The sequence below is a fragment of the Sciurus vulgaris genome (genome assembly GCF_902686455.1).
Source record: "Sciurus vulgaris genome assembly, chromosome: 10".
Taxonomy (NCBI): Eukaryota; Metazoa; Chordata; class Mammalia; order Rodentia; family Sciuridae; genus Sciurus; species Sciurus vulgaris.
Genome location: NC_136470.1, coordinates 17,909,737 through 17,926,451, shown reverse-complemented (window position 1 = coordinate 17,926,451; position 16,715 = coordinate 17,909,737). Strand labels below are relative to the sequence as shown.

General features: G+C 39.4%; 1 protein-coding gene across 1 annotated transcript in view; it reads right to left on the bottom strand.

Moving 5' to 3' along the window:
• The window catches only part of CYYR1 (cysteine and tyrosine rich 1), a 123,448-nt gene that overhangs the window by 6,292 nt on the left and 100,441 nt on the right, over nt 1-16,715 (bottom strand). The gene's annotated exons all lie outside the window — the stretch shown is intronic.

Here is a 16,715-nt window from a genome sequence, read left to right as displayed (position 1 = left end):
ATGACTCACTTCCTCCAGCCACACCTTCAGTTACCACTCAGGAGGTTAATCCACTGATCAGGTTATGACTCTAACAACCCAATCATTTCTCTTCTAAACCTTCTTGCATTGACTCATACGTGAGCTTTTGGGGGACACTTCACATCCAAACCATAACAAGGGACTCATGACAGTGAGGGGAAAGCACTCATAAAAGCCCTGAGCAGCCAAGTGGTTTGAGCGCTTAGGTGATTAGGTGATACCAAAGTATGTGGAAAAAAGGGTGAGAGCAAGAAAGAAAAGGTAAAGTTATGATTGATCAATTGATCTATCAATCTATCATCCATCTATCTCTATCTAATGCCAAGCAGGTTTGGGAATGATGAATTTAATTTTCTAAATATTTGAAAATTTGTCTTAAATTTACTATAGTGCATATTAGTGTGTTTTAAAATCACAACACTTTTTTGATGATTATGTGTCTATTTTGTAGTGATCTCAATTCTGTCTCCAGGATCAGAGGAAAGACTCTGCTTTAAGTTGAATTTCATCCAGGTCTTTGAGAAATTAATCACTCTGCAACAGCTGAGCAACCCTCAGCAGCCAATCTGAAGATATGACAGGAGCTGAGTCGTCCTCAGAATCCTGGCTGTATTGGAAATCGACATGCCTTAATTGGTTACTGTGAACGCAGTCTCAATCTCAAGATTAGTGTTCTGATAATGCAAATAAATGGCTAAGCCTTAAACATTAGAATGCAACACTAAATACATATACATATTTCTAAGTGTCTTCTAAATTGTGCTCTTTCTTTAATTTTTAAGTTTTACTTGTTCTAATTAGTTGTACATGACAGTAGTATGCATTTATGCATTTTGATAGATTGTACATAAATAGAGTGTAATCTCTCATTTCTCTGATTATACATATTGTGGGATCACATTGGTCATGCAGTCATGTATGTACATGAGGTAATAATGTCTGTTTCATTCTGCTCTTTCTAATAAGAACTTAACCATGTTCTGCTAAACAGAACTGCTAGGCCGATGCCAAGTTATGTTTCCTCCTAGATTGCTCTGGCTTGCCTCTCTTTGTCAAGTGCTTGAACATGGAACAATTTACTGACCTCCCTATAGTCGGAGGATATGAGGAAGCAGAACTGAGTTACCTGCAGAAAGGGGAAGAACGAGTCAGAGAACTAAGTGGGATTTTCCTGGGGCAGCTCTGTTGCTAAGTCCCTAGTGGACACTGAGCAGGCAGAGGGCTTTCAGCAGAGGACACAGCTCTGTGAAGAAACTGGTGAAGTTGCTTTCAGTCTTTCAATACTCCCTCAACCTGTGCTACTCTAAGCTCCATTTTTAACAACACTGTGGAATACCTGTGATGGAGTCCACACACTTTCCCTCTGAACTGAACACTGACTCATTGGCTGCATTAAATCTAGGAGGACTGAGAAAAACGGTCCATTAAAAATTTTATCCAAACCCTGCAGCCTCCATGTACAGTGGGGGGTTTCAGTTGGACGCCCACTGCACAGCCCCTGTGACAGTGCAGCCCTACGCTGTTTGAGGATGTCCCCCTTCCTGCTGAAGGAGCACACTCTGACTTATCCTGTTGATTGGCTCTACATCGGCCTCTGTTGGACTCCTGGCGTGTGTCAATGCATCCGTAGCAACGCAGTTACACCGGGTCAACTACACAAAAACGGCTGGAGGATGTTTGTGTGAGAATCCTTAGGGTTTACACTGCTGTATGTTGGACATGAACCTCTCTGGTATGAAACAGTGGTCTTCCGTTAATATAACCTTGAATTTTGATAAAGTAATAACATAATATTGAAAGACGGTATTTTAAGGACTATTCATTATGAAATAAACATGGTACATTTTTATAATAATAGTTGCTGGAAGACATTTTCAAATAATACTTGTATAATGGTGAACTTTGCTTTCTGTCTTATTGATAACAAGGTTGTACTGGGAAGTAAACTTTTTCAAGGTATCAATTATAGAATTCTTGATTAACCCTAAGAGGTTTTGTTCTTTTTTTATAGGTCAAGTAATCTTTGAAAAATGTGTGGATGAAGTGGAGATCTGAGGTCTCTGAAACTCTTTCATAACCAGTATATAAGTCTTTACTATAAGTAGGGTAACTTATGCCGTGTCATGTTGGGGGCTGTGCCATGTTGGCGGCGCCAGGATGGCGCCTGATCACATTGGCAGCGAGGAGGTTAATTGACATAAGCACACTCAGGAGATTTTCTCGTCCACGCACACAATGTATGCACATGTGTTCTCGAGCACTAATTGCCTGCTCAGAGCGACTCGCCTAATCTTTGCGTAAGAGGCGTGGCCCTGCTCTCCGCCTCCTGGAGGTGATATAAGCGTAGGCGGAGCGAGACAGGGACACAGCAGCCATTAGAAACAGCCAGAGGGAAAAACATGGACAGCAGCCATTAGCAGAAAAGCAGGAGAAGGACACACGTGCGAGTAGGGGCAGCGGCGGAAGGCAGATCACGGAACAGAGAAAAGCCTGTCTTTCTTTCAAAGTTTCTCTCTTAACAAAGTTTCTTTCTCTCTGATAAGCGGGGTCTCTCTCTCTCTCCTCTCAAAGCAAGTAAACCTCATTTCCTCTATCCTCTATAAACAAGCAAGAAAGCAGTGCACTAAAGAGAAAGATAGAAGTGCCTCAGTTTCCACTCCACCACCCATAAGACCCGTGCAAGTTGTTGCTGCAGGCAGAGACAAATATCCATGGATTTTGGAACCGCAAAGAGCCAGCGATGATGTCAGATATAGTTGTCTACAATATAAAAAAAATATGGAGGGATACTATAAAATTCAGAGGAGAAATTTAGTATGTTCACCCACTTAGACCACTATCTCTAAAGATGCATGGTGTCATCAAAACTATTCAACATTATTTTATTTGTTTTTAAAATACATATCAAATAATTTATTGTATAGAAAAACATTTTTTAATGTTATTTTCACTGCATTATGATTATACATAATAGTCAGATTCACTGTGACATATTTATACATGCACCTAATTTATTCCAATTCATTCCCAGTATGTCCCCTTTTCCCTCTCCAACTCCCTCTCTGCCCCAGGTCCCCTTTCTCTACTCTTCTGGTCTTTCTTTTATTTACTTACATGTATACATTTTTTTTTCATTGGTGTATTAAACTTATACATAAAAGTGGGATTAATGTGGTATATTCATATGTGGATATAACAGTTAGTCCCTTCATCCCTCCTCCTTGGTCTCCTACCTCTCCTCTACTGAAGGCTCTTGTATTTTCATGAGAGCCCTCCCTGCTTTGTAATACCTTTTACTCTCTAGCTTCTAGCTTCTGCATAGGAGAGAAAACACATGATCCATGAGTTTCTGATCTGGCTTATTTCACTTAGCATGATGTTCTCCAGTTCTGTCTATTTACCCACAAAGGATTTTAGAAGAGTTTTAAGTGGACGAAAATCATCCAGGATTTTGTCATCTCAATTTAACAAATGAGACCTTTAGATGTTATCTTCCAGTTGCTTATGTGTATTTATATCTTTGTAGTCACATACGATGCCAAATGCTTTTCCACTTTGCATTGTGTCCTTTTCATTCTGCTACATATTCTTCATAGACTTTATTTCTATGGTTGCATAAGACTCCACAGATCATTCAGTTATTTTAAAGTTAAAATTCTACCATTTTTTTGGTAGGAATACTGATTTTTAAAAAAATTTTTAAGTGGATTGCAATCAACTTTTCATTTTTAATGAAATAGAGCAGAAGAGAAGAGAAATCTATCTCAGCACATTATTCCTAAAAGGTATTGCACCTAAAATTCTTGTTACCATTACATTTGTTGTGGGGTAGGGGTGGAGAGCAGGTGTATACAATGGCCACTGTATAAAATGTACTTATCATTGTACATGTCAGTCAAAAATGTTTGAAAGCCTCTGCCTTATTTGTCATCTTGCCAAAACAATATGTTTCAACATATTTTCCATTAGATAAAAATATTTGAAGGATCTAGCATGTTGGGGGAGCTTCAAAGCACATCAGTGCTTCTTATTATAAATATGTTGTGATGGATATCTTCTTGAACAGAGACTATTTTGAATGATTTCTTTAGAATAAAATTCCAGAAATTGACTAACTGGCTGAAATAACATAAATTTTATTGTTTAGAGCATACTTTTGATATTATTTTCAAAAGGAATTATTTCAATTAGAAGAAATACAGCTCTTTATTTTACTTTGTCTTTTTTTTTTTATAATAGCTAGGGTTCACATTATTTTACATTAAGTTTGCTGTTAAAAATTCATACCAGGTGAAATTTTTGTTTTGGACTGATAACTTGTAATCTGAGCTTAGAATTAGATATAATTAAGGTAAAAAATATAAACAAGCATACAAAATTACATACTTTTCCTCATAAGGATAATTTGTCAGAATAGTTTATTTCATTATGCAATTTTACCACCTTACCATATTAAAGTTTAAAACTTGTATATAACAAAATGTGGTTTTTCATCTTCATTGTTTCTTCCATGTTGTTTATAAGCATAAACATTAGCCTTATTTTTCAGATATCTGATACATAACCATTTTGAGTTTATCCATGTATGTTTAATATATTTAATGCTGCTTTACATTTGTTATTTTATTAGTTATATATATTTTTTGCATCAAAGTTTATTTTTTCTCAGTTTTTAACTTTTGCTTAAGTCAAATTACCTAAGTGTGGCTTTATCAAATAACCCTCAAGTTTCACTGTTTTGCTGTGTACTTTAGAATATGCAAAATCCTAATATAAAGTTTGTGTTCCAAGAGTAAGTTGTGTTTTTATACCAAAAAATGCCTCATTTTAACTATTTCTGATATTAGATGGTTTTAATGTCTGGTCAACTGTGAATCTCATCTTATTTTTAAAGACAATTTCTGCTTTTATTGCTAGGTGCAGATCTCCTCCTCCACTCTTCCACTCCCCCTCCTACCAATTCACCTGAGTCCTGTCCAGAGCAGAGGATTTAAACAGAAGCCCACACAGCTCCTGCCTAGGCCCCTCCTGCCTGGCTCAGCCACACAAACAGAACCGCCTGTTTCTTCTCCACAATGGTCAAGATGCTGAGAGATATTAGAACCCATTGTTTTCCTTCCTCTCAGATGACATCGAGAAAAGTTCTATTGTGTTTTACATCTCTCTGTCACCAGGAGAAGGACAATCTCCCAGAACAGGCTTCATTGTAGACTTAAACCAGGAAGCCTCTGCACATCTATTCTGATTATCGTTCCAAAACTCCTCCACCCATTTAACTGTGCTCAGTGGAAAACAAAACCTGTCACCGTGTGTCCTGTGCGTCCCGAGTGTCCCTGTTCCGTACTTTACCACTCCAGCTCAGAACACGAGGAAGTCCTTTTCTGATTGTGTCTGTTTCTCTGGGAAATAAGATGTGATGAGAAGACAACTGCTGAGAGTGAGAAAGGCCTAAAAAGCCTTTTTAGGTTCGAGAAGGGACAAGATGGTATGAGACAGTTCTCTCAGGGATGAAGTGAACAACCAAACCACCTGTTTACTCAAACTAAAATCTGATTTTCCACCACAGGATGGCCTCCTCTGTAGCACTGTCAAATTGGAACTGCTGTTTCTCCCACATCCCACAATCTATAGGGTCGGGACTTTTTCAAAATATGTCTCATCTTCCTAGTTATTTTTCCAACTATTATCTATTCTCCCTCTTTAAAAATCTGAGCTCTTTTGTAACACTATGCCACCAGATTACACTGCTTTCTATGTCTTTTTATTGATGTCTCCAGCCCTTCCCGCTCCAAACCCCGATTCACTGGAGACTTAGCATCTGGTCCACCTTTCTTTCCATCCCCTCATCATTCTGTCATTTCAACATCCGGGTAAGCCTGTCTCTCAGTTCCCTACGTTTTTGCCTTCAGTGTTTTTCCTCATCCATATCATTAGTAATAACAGTGCTATTTTGTAAATCCTAATTTTATAAATCTGACCAGTAGCCTTCCTCTTTCTAGAACTTCCATTCTACCACAACTTGGATTACACTTGAATTTCCAGTTTGCAGGTGGTGATTTTAAACCAGTTTAAGTTTATGTCATCTCTTTGCCATCTTCACAAAGTTCTTCATTCAACCTTAGATTTGTGCTTCATCACTAAGATGGTTCCTTTGCATCTATGGTCAATGACCTTATCTATTTCTCTCCTTACTGCCTGGCAGGACCCTATCCTGATTAAATCCAACATTTTGGCCACCCTGCATTTTTATCCAAGAGTTTAATGTGCCTGGAGACAAAGTATAATCATGCTGACTGATCTCACTTTAAATAAATGACCATTTTCTTAAGTGTGGTGACTGTTGGTATGGGGTTGGAAATTACATATAACTTTAGGCATTTTGCACACCTCTTTTTCTGAGATGAGTTTCATGCTTTATTCTTTGTTCTTTACCCTTTTCACTCTTAAGAGGAAGACTTGCTTCTTATTTTACTGAAAAGATAGGCACCAGCAGAAGGGAAGATCTTCATCCTCTGATCCCCACATCTACGTTGACCTCACTTATGAACTGCCTCCCCTTCTGCAGACAGTGATAGTTAATGCACTGTCTCTGATCCCAGCCAAGGCTACCTAGTCCACAGTGTGTTGGATCCTACTCTTCCACATACTCAAGGACCTTGATTTTCAATAATCTCTTCTACCTTCAACATTTATCAGTTTCCTCCTTTACCTTTCCCATCAGTTTATTTATTAGAGGAACCAGACACCATGATCTGGATTAACTAATGGAAAACCCAAAAACCCTCTGACTTCAGGTCCATCCCACTTTTCTTGACCCATTGTATGGCAAAACACTTCAAACATTTTGTATTTGCCATCTCTACTTCATCATATAATACATTCATAAATTTATCTACAGTACTGGTTCTGTACGTACAATTCATATGATATCAGAGAAAGTTTTCCTACCTCATGTTTGAGCTCTCTGAAGCAGGTGACTGAAACATTCATTCCATCTGTTTTGTTTTACTCCAGTATGAGTTGTGTTGTCGAGCTCACAGTCACAACTTTATTACAGAGAACCTCTCCAGTATGGATTTTCCATGTATAAAAAAGTCACATAGGAGTTGGACCTTTTTTTTTTTTCATATTAAGTACAAACACAGGAATTATCTTCAGTATGAATTTGGGGTCTGAAAGAGATTTGGTGAATACTCAGAAGTCTTCCTGTGTACATGTACTAAGTTCCTTAGTAATGTACTAAATTTGCCTTTGTTTCTGAATTCAGTGAGATAAATGGAGCATTGTTCTCTAATGAAGTATTTCCAAGAGATCTTAAAGATCACAGGACAGCTGTTTTAAAGAGTGTAAAATAAAATGAAGTAACTCAAATGAAGACTTTCTAACAGGAAGTGGGAGAGTGTGATACAACTGCACTTAACATTGCTAAAGATCAAATCACAGAGGTTCCAGTAGACTGGATGAACAATTGGAGTCAGAGTCCCTAGTACTCTGTTGGCAGTGCCCCGGTTAACTAGCCAATCAGAACTGGTTTGCAATTTAGGATTCCTGTCTGGCCAATGAACTGCCCTTGAAAACAGCTTTCTGTGGTAATCCCCTATAAAATTTCTCCTGCACCTGCCTTACGGGACACTATTAAGGGCTACCCTGATGCAGTGTACCTGAATTGTGATTCTTTTTCTCCCAGATAGATGCTGTATATTTTTGTCTCTGGGTCAATGACAACTTGGATTTGTCAGACATTTTTCATGCCAAGGTTCAGGCTGTGAACTCACAGAATACCACAGACATGTATTGTAAGACATCCATCTGTCCTTCTACAGTGCTATTAATTTTGATAACCTGGTCAAGATGTTATCTGAAGTTACTCTTTTTCCTCTTATTAGCTGAGAAAATAAATCTGCTAGATACATTAAACACTGCAAATATCTTGCTCTTTGACAACATTATCCTCTAGTTTTAGTGACTATTGATAAAGATTTTGGTCCAAATCTTATGATGATTTTAAAGGGATAATTTTCTCCCAATTTTATAGTTTCCTTCTGTATTTATCCTTGCCCTTCCATCAGGAAGGACCCTGCCCACTTCTCCATTATCTATCCATCTACCATCTCTCTGTCTTAGGAGACTCAATACTGTACTTCGAACTTCCATTTTCTTGATGGCATTGAAACCCCTTGTTTTCTTTTCTGTTTGCATTTGATTTTTATACCTGCCAATTTTTGTTTCAACTTCACTGCATTATTTTCTTTTGGATGTGCATCAGCCAAACCTACTTTTTGAAAAAGTGCTAATATGATCATTCTTCTTTGTTTACTCTGAGGTTTTTGAAAAGAGTGAAAATGTATAACTTGACCATTCTTATCTTCACACTGTTTTAAAAATAATTGCAATTCAAGAAGACTCCTGTTCACTCTACCCAATATGGCTGACATGAACAGCTTAATTTGGGAAGGTCATTCTCTAGGAAAGGGTTAGAAGTGACAGCAGAATGATATTCTCTTCTCCCAGGTGCAGAGCAGTAATGTTCACTGTAGGGTTCCCACTAAGTACTTTCACCATGGGATAAGGCATCTTTCTCTAAATGACGTTCTCATTTATCTGGCTTCTAGGCTGAAGGACTAGACAATACAATGGGTTGGGTTGTTATCTCAATTATCACAGGGTTAATTAATTAATGTGGGTGAAACTCTTGTATTTTCACACATGAAAGATTTTGAAAAGCAGTCAATACTATTATGTGTAGTTTCCTGATCCTTTAAGTAAAAGCTTAATTAGTGACTTTGAGAAAGAAATGAGAAGTAATCAAGCACATTATGCTTTTGAAGGTCTAGGCTTTTTTTTTTTTTTTTTTTTTCAGGGGAAACACTTCCAGTATGGGGTTCATTATGTTTCTTGCATTGCTCTGTTTCCAGAACAGTGCATTTACTGGAATTGCTGTGACATGCCACTATGAAAGACGCCACTGAGAAGCATGAAAACAGGATTCTAGGCACCAAACAAACTGCACACCTAAGAAAACGTGAACCCACTTTAAATTAGTGATGTTTTTAATCTTCCAGTTTGATACAAAGTTTGGATTTGAAGAAAGATAAATAAAATATAAAATATTTTATAGCACTATATTTATTTGATTTAAATTGAATATAATGAAATCCTTTTTGATCAATCAAATGCATATCTAGAATATTAATTATGGAGCACTTCTCTACAATTAATGTCTCTGTTTGATTTTCCTCTGTTCTTCTCTTGGGTTATGGGTCGATTCAAGAGGGTGGATGAGGAGATGTAAAGAATAACAAATAGTCTCATCTCTTCTTTTCCTTGTATCCTAGTCCCAACATTGTTACATTATTCCAATGATATTCTTGAAATGTTGGGTATATTTTAAATAAAAAATTGTTCTCTGTTATGCTTTGGATATGAAGCGTTCCCCAAAGACTCATGCATTGAAAGCTTTTGTACCCAATATATCAGTGTTCTGATGTAGGGCCTTTGGGAAATGACTGGATCATGAGGACTCTGACTTTATTAGTGGGTTAATCCATTGGTAGCTGAATGGAAGACTGAGAGATAGTGGAAACTATAGACAGGTGGGGCTCCGTAGGAGGAGGTAGGTCACTGGGACACATCCTTGGGGACTATATCTTGCCCCTGGCCCTTCCCTTCCTCTGCTTCTTGGCTGCCATGAGCTGAGTAGCTTTGTTCTACTATGCCCTTCTTCTATGGTTCTGCCTTGAAGGCAGCTGACCATGGATTGAAATATCTGAAACCATGAGCCAAGATAAATCTTTCCCTCTCCAGGTTTTTTTCCTTAAGTATTTGTCACATTGACAAAGAGCTAACTAGCATGCTTCCATAGTATGTAAAAGCTACATAGGCCAAGGTGAAACTTAAGGTCAATTCTATAGGTATTGATCTAAGACTAAATCATGTCTTGTCATGAGGTGCGCTTTTCATTTATCAAGCTGCGTTTGCTGTATGCCCACTATGCGCTAAGCCTGGCATTAGATGCTTGAGACAGAGAGGTGAATGACAAGGGTGGAGATCTGCCCCATGGAGTTAGTATTCCAAAAGGGAGAGATGGACAATTGACAATATCATAGTGTTATTAGGTAAACTATATGCATTTTAGAAGATCAAAAGAACCCTGAGAAAAGAGTAACCTAAGGTGGACTGGGATGTTACGAGGTGAGACACATTAGAATCTTAAGAGGGGGGTCATTTAGGATATGACCCTTGAGCAAAGAGTTGAATGAAGTGAGTGAGGCAGTGACCTAGAAAAAGCTCTGAGATGGGAGTGTGCCCCATGTGTAACACAAAGCTGCTCCCCTGCCCTTTACACTGCATCACAACCTAGCTTATCAGTCTGAAAGCTGCTCCCCTGCCCTTTCTGCTGCAGTCATTTCCCCACCTCCCAACTACTTGTCAGTCTGTGAACATCCTAGCTAGCTATTGGTTCATCAGTCAGCTTGCAAGTATCCTTCTCCATTATTGGTCCCCGTTAGCCCTGCAGAATTCAACTGCTTAGGGATAGCACCCCCGCCATCTTTTCTCTTGCTTTCTCTCTCCTACTCACTTTCTTTCTCTCTCCTCCTCACTTTTCACACTCTCTCTAGCATGTGCCCTTTCTCTTTTCCTCTCATTTTCTCTCTTACCCTGTAGGCAGACACTTTGTTTGCTTAATAAACTCCCTTATGTGATTTCCCGTGTCTAGTGTGTTTTTCGTGGGTTTCTTACATTGGTGCCGTGACTCGGATGGGCTCTTCCACTAAAGCAAGTGGGACCCCATCTGATGACCCAGTGCCCCCGGACACAGCCTCACCTTCCATTCTGCCCAGTTGCTCTGCTCTGCTCTGCCTCCATCACCAGACTTCAGATTGGTGATTCCTAGGCGGGCTCCCCTAGGCCGATTTAACCCCCAGCCATGACTTTTATAGTTATAGCTGGCCCCCCTTAGTGGGTCTTATCTGCTGGGTGGGTTCCTGATTTTATGGTGGAGATTCTCTCTCAGGGTTGAGGCTCGTCTTCACGCTTATGCTTGCACTCCAAAGCCCTGGTGTCAGGTCCTCAACTCTCTTTGGCTTTTGCCTGGCACACATTGATGTGGTTGTGTCGACACCATCACTGGGTTGACTCATCTCCACCTGACCACTCTGTGGCCTCAGGACGCCGGGGCACAGACTCGACTGTATCAGTCTCCACCATGGGATCTGGGTCCTCCATTCTGGCAGATTCACCCCGGGACCATTTTAGAACCCTTTGCCTGATCCCCGGCTTAAAGCCATCAAAATTCGTTTGTGTACCTTTAGATAATCAATCCAAAATGGCCACATAATGGCACACAGCTTCTGTGAACGAGCGGGCAGATGGAAAGGGATTCCTTATCTTCAAGTCTCTTCTTTCTTGCTTCTTGGCCCTTCCTGCAGGCTCAGGAGCCTCTGGCCCCTGCTTCTCCATCTCCCCCTGCTTCTCCATCTCCTCTACCCCGTTCTGTTTCTGCTTCCATTCCCCCGCCCAGCCCACCTAGTCCTCCTGCCATGAGGTCCCACATACGCCGCTGTGGAGGGAGTAACCAGTCCAACCATCAGTGGCGTGTCCCAGTAAGGAGTATGATATAGCAGCCCCATTCCCCACAAGTAGTGGGAGATAATGTTTCACAATTTTCTGCATCCAAACCTGAATTGATTACTAACCAGGAAAAAGGGTTAAAATGCCCTAGGCATCAAGTTTCTGCTAGAACCTGTTAGCCCCTTTCAGGTCTCAGTCAAGGCTTACATTGAAATGTAAATGGAGGAAGCCAGAATGCTCAGTGGGAGACCAGTCTCAAACCCAAGGAAAAAAAAAGTGTCCATTTTAAATGTCTCCTGGGTTGCAACACAGAACACTTTATCTCTCCCTTTTACCTCTTATCTCTGACCTTCTCCTTCTCATTCTCTCATGCTATAATTAATGGCCATTATCATTTTTCTTCTAGGACTTTTGTTTTTCTTAAATGCTTTATTTTTGAGCTCACAATTTTGATCCTACATACCTAGGTTAATGATATTTGATCAGTTCTTTTTATCCAACTCTCGAGTTATTTTTGAACATCTGTTACATTGCAATGAAATAAACATTACAAGGCCTTTACTTTTGTGTTAAATATAAGTGCACATAAAATTTAAAATTAAAAAAATGGATCCAAATACTTTTAATTCACGTGATTTAAAATGGTTCAATTTAAATTGGATAAACTAATAGAAGTAAAATGTCCTTAAAATTAACTCACAAGTCTCTAGGTGGTCAAACTAATAAAATGTTGATGTTTATAAAATGTCTAACATCAATTTTTTCTAGGACTTTTCTTCAATAGGAAAGAGATGGCAAATACTGTTGATATACTTGTCTGATATCTTGTTTTTTTTTTTTTTTTTTACAATAAGATGAGTGAATTAGAGTTGACATGTATAGGATTACTCAAATGTGTTTGTTAGAGACATCTGATTAATTTACAAAGTTATTCCATGGAGTAACATACTTAAACATTATTCTTTGTATAATAAATGTGTTCATATTTTCCAGCTATACAAACCTTTAAAGCAGAAAATTTATCAAGCTGCTATTCTCCAAATTAAACTTGTCTGTAATGGTAATTTTAAACTTATAAGAAGAATAAATGTTATTGGGGATTTATTTCTATCATTTAATGTTCTATTAAAAGTTAGTGAGAGCCTGATTTGTTTAAAGGTTTAATATCGTGAAACATGAAAGCATTTTGCCACTTTGCCACACAAAAGGAAAGTTAAAAGCTTTCTCAGCCTTTCTTTAACTTATGTTTTAGATATATGTTAAATTGTGTTACCTAATGTTCATGTAGACTCAGGAGTCAATATATGTAAACTTCTTAAAATGACATTTAAGAAAGAGTGTAATGCGCAGTAGCAAAAATGGGACAACAATGACTGAGATTGGGGTCTCTGACCTCATGACTGTGGCATGCCTGGTGTCTGGGAGTGCTCTTGTGCAGGGGCACAAGAGGCCTAACTGCTGTGGCAGTACCCTCCCTGGGGAGGCTCTATACAGGAGTCCTATCAGCTCTGACATTGATCTCAGGCATATGGCTCTTGGGCAGGAAGGAATTCTTTTGCTAACTGGTGTTTCATTGGCTCCATTCTCAGGTTCCTGCCCACCCTTACAGTAACTTTGGACAGTGGACTTCCTTGAGAGCTACACAGAGCTCCTAACATTGCACTTTGCAGCTGTGAAAAGTTACGTAGATGTCCTAGTCTCTGTAACTTTTCTGAAAACAAAGAATAATGCTTACATAGTCTTTAATCTAATAATAAGACATATATAAAGATTGCTGGCATAACTCTTTAGATCTGCATTTCCATCAGAGAACAGAGCTCCATCTGATCTCAGCTTAATCTTCAAAATCTGTGTTTATAAACCTTTATTTTCTAATACTCCTTTGCCCCTCACTGAACTTGAGAATTTGGTCATGCTGGTCATCATGGCAAAAGAGGAAAAAATTAGCTTCAGGATTAGAACATTTTACTTAAGATTTGTGAAGAGCCCCGCCTTACCTGAGATAAGCTTTGCCTCACCCTGCTGCATGTTAGAATGTCTCCAAAGTAAGCTGGACTTTAACTCATTTAAAGTTGTGTTCAAAAGTTTGATGTTTACTGTAAAGATTACTGTGATCAAACAGAGAAACAACATGTATCCCATTTGTTTACAATAAAAAAAAAAAAGATTACTGTGATCTCAGATGGAATGTAATGAATAACTTAGCCAAAATTCAAGATAGCTATTGCACAAAACTGAATGTTTTACTGTTGGTGATTCCATTTTGTATTTTCCTTGTAAACTCTGTTGCCTGATTAATATTTTGCAGAAGTACTGCTTCAAGAGCAAACACCGTAAATTAACTTGAAATCATATAGGACAGATAATGTAGACCCCAATTAGATAAAAGGGATAAATAACTGTAAAGTCATAGACATTGAAATTAAAGCCCAGCACTCTTACTTTATGACTGGTGAGACTGACTTGCTGGATGGTTAAGATCGAACTTAGAGATTGAGATTAAATACAGAGGCCAAGAAAAGCCAGTATTGGGGTCTTGCCCTCAGTCAGCCTGAATCCAGGGAACAAGAGAACTTTTCTAAGGAGCTTTGCAACTCTGGGTCACAGGACCTCCCGATCAGGGTGATTGATGAGGCCACTAGAGGATGAAAAGCCAATCAGTGCACCTGCTGCAGAGGAGGGTCAAGAAAAAAGGGAGACATCCATGGTGCTTTCAAGGGAAGCCACCTCATCGAGGAGCCCCTGCCTAATGGACGGCACTAAAGCTAAGGCTCTCAAGTTCTCTACGAGTGACCCCTGTGGGAACTCAGCTGACTCTTTAACAGACAGGACCAGGTCACTTTGACCAGCTTAATCTTAAACATTTAGCAAAACAGTTAAAACCAAAATATAGCCATTCTTGGGCAATTAAAAGAAATAATAGCTAAATGTAACTTAAGATGTACACTTGTGTTAGCCCACTAGAATAAAGACTAAAAGCTACAAAAGAGAGATTCTTAGGCAAATGTGCCTGATAACTATCAAGAGAAACTGCCAGAGTCAGAAGTTTTTAGTCAGTTTAAGACCTACAGATACAGGTAGGCTTAATCTATGTTTGCTAGTAACAGAAATATAGAGATCTCTAGTAAATGTTATGTTTACATTCCTGATAACCTGGACAATGTTAAAGTTCCCTAATAAAGGCCTTGTCTTCTCCAGCCTTTGCTCGGCCTTGTTATGAGAATAACCTTCTCAGTTCTTCCACCCCCTGGTGAGGAATTATTGACTTCTGTCATCTTCATGATATTCATTGACATGTTCCAGATTCTGCAACATTTATCTTGTACTAATCTCATTTCAGTACTCATGTCTTTTTGTTCTTATCTCATAGAAGCACCATCCCAGATGCCTTTACAACCTGCTCTTCCCCAACCAGACTTCTACCATGGACCCCTCGATTATCCCTATTTCTAAAAAGGGAACTCCAAACTGCTTGCCCCATGCTGCCTGCTTCCAGTTTGAAGAAGGCAGAGCAGTCATTGACCCTGTTTCCCTAAAGCATTAAAGGAATTCCTAAAATTAGAGGGGTGAATGAAGCCAGAATTGGGACAGGCAGTTAGTGTAGAAATAGGGGATCAGTCAAAAGGAGGAAATGAAGTCCATGAAAACCATCTGCCTCTAGAAGTCTGGAAGTTGAAGACTGCCCCTGGAAGAATGGACGTTTTACATCTCACCTGCAAAACCAGCTCTAGTCACTTAGGCAGGAAGGAGACATATGGCAGGAAAGAACTGGAGAACAAAAGATTTTCTTATAAAAACAGAAATGGGGGAATGTAATACGAAGCTGCTCCCCCACCCTTTGCATCACAACCTAGCTTGTCAGTCTGAAAGCTGCTCTCTCTGCCCTTTCCGCTGCAGCCATTTCCTCGCCTCCCAACTACTTGTCAGTCTGTGAACATCCTAGCTAGCTATTGGTTCATCAGTCAGCTTGCAAGTACCCTTCTCCATTATTGGTCCCCTGTTAGCCCTGTGGAATTCAACTGCTTAAGGATAGCTTCCCTGGCATCTTTTCTCATGCTTTCTCTCTCCTACTCACTTGCTTTCTCTCTCCTCCTCGCTTTTCACACTCTCTCTAGCATGTGCCCTTTCCCTTTTCCTCTCATTTTCTCTCTTACCCTGCAGGGAGACACTTTGTTTGCTTAATAAACTCCCTTATGTGATGTCCCATGTCAGGCGTGGTTTTTGTGGGTTTCTTACACCATGTATTCATGGAACAGGAAGAGATAAAGTGTGCTGGAGACAGAGTAGTAAGGGATAGAGAAGGGAATGAGGCCCAAAAAGTGGTGGGGTTTGGCGGGGAGAAAGAAAAGGAGAGAGCCCCACTAAAGAAATGGCCTTTTACATGGGATAAATCCTTCTAGGAGAAGTTGGGAGCCACTGGAAGATTTTGAGCACAGGAGTGTATGACATCTAGGTAAAGAGTTTTGCGCTGCTGGTTTTGTTGAGAATAGACCCCAGCAGGCCAAGGGAGGATGCTGGAGGCCTGCCAGAACTTTAAGGCAGTGACAGAGGTGAGGGCTGACAGTGTGTTCCCACAAGGGAAGTAACAGTTTCTGCTTCTCACTGTGGGAAGTAGTCAGATACTGAATATATTTTGAAACAACAGCTGAAAGTTTTCCTGGTGGACTGCATGTAGGGAAAAGAGGAATCAAGGGTGACTCCAAGGGTTTTGGTCTGAAACAAAGGGCTAGAGATGCCGCCAGTTGAAATGGTGGAAGTTGTGGGTAGAAGGGATTTGGGGAAATGGTTAGAAAAATAGCTTTAAATATGTCACAACTGGTATTATTAGGCACACAAGTGGAGATGTGCAATATACCCTGGGATAAAATGAATCTGAAATTCAGAGAAGAGGTTTGGATCAGAGATATTATATAACTTTGAGGAGGATTACCATATAAGTGGTACTTTTTACTGCAAGGTCAAATGGTATAGTTAAAATACGTGTGGAAGAAAACACAGACCGTACACTCAGGCACTGCAGCATGAAGATAGTAGAGAAGAGGAAGAGCTGGCAAAGAGGAACCGGAGAAACTATCATTTCCACATTCATTGGAAATTTGCTCCCTCAAACTGATAGAAGATTT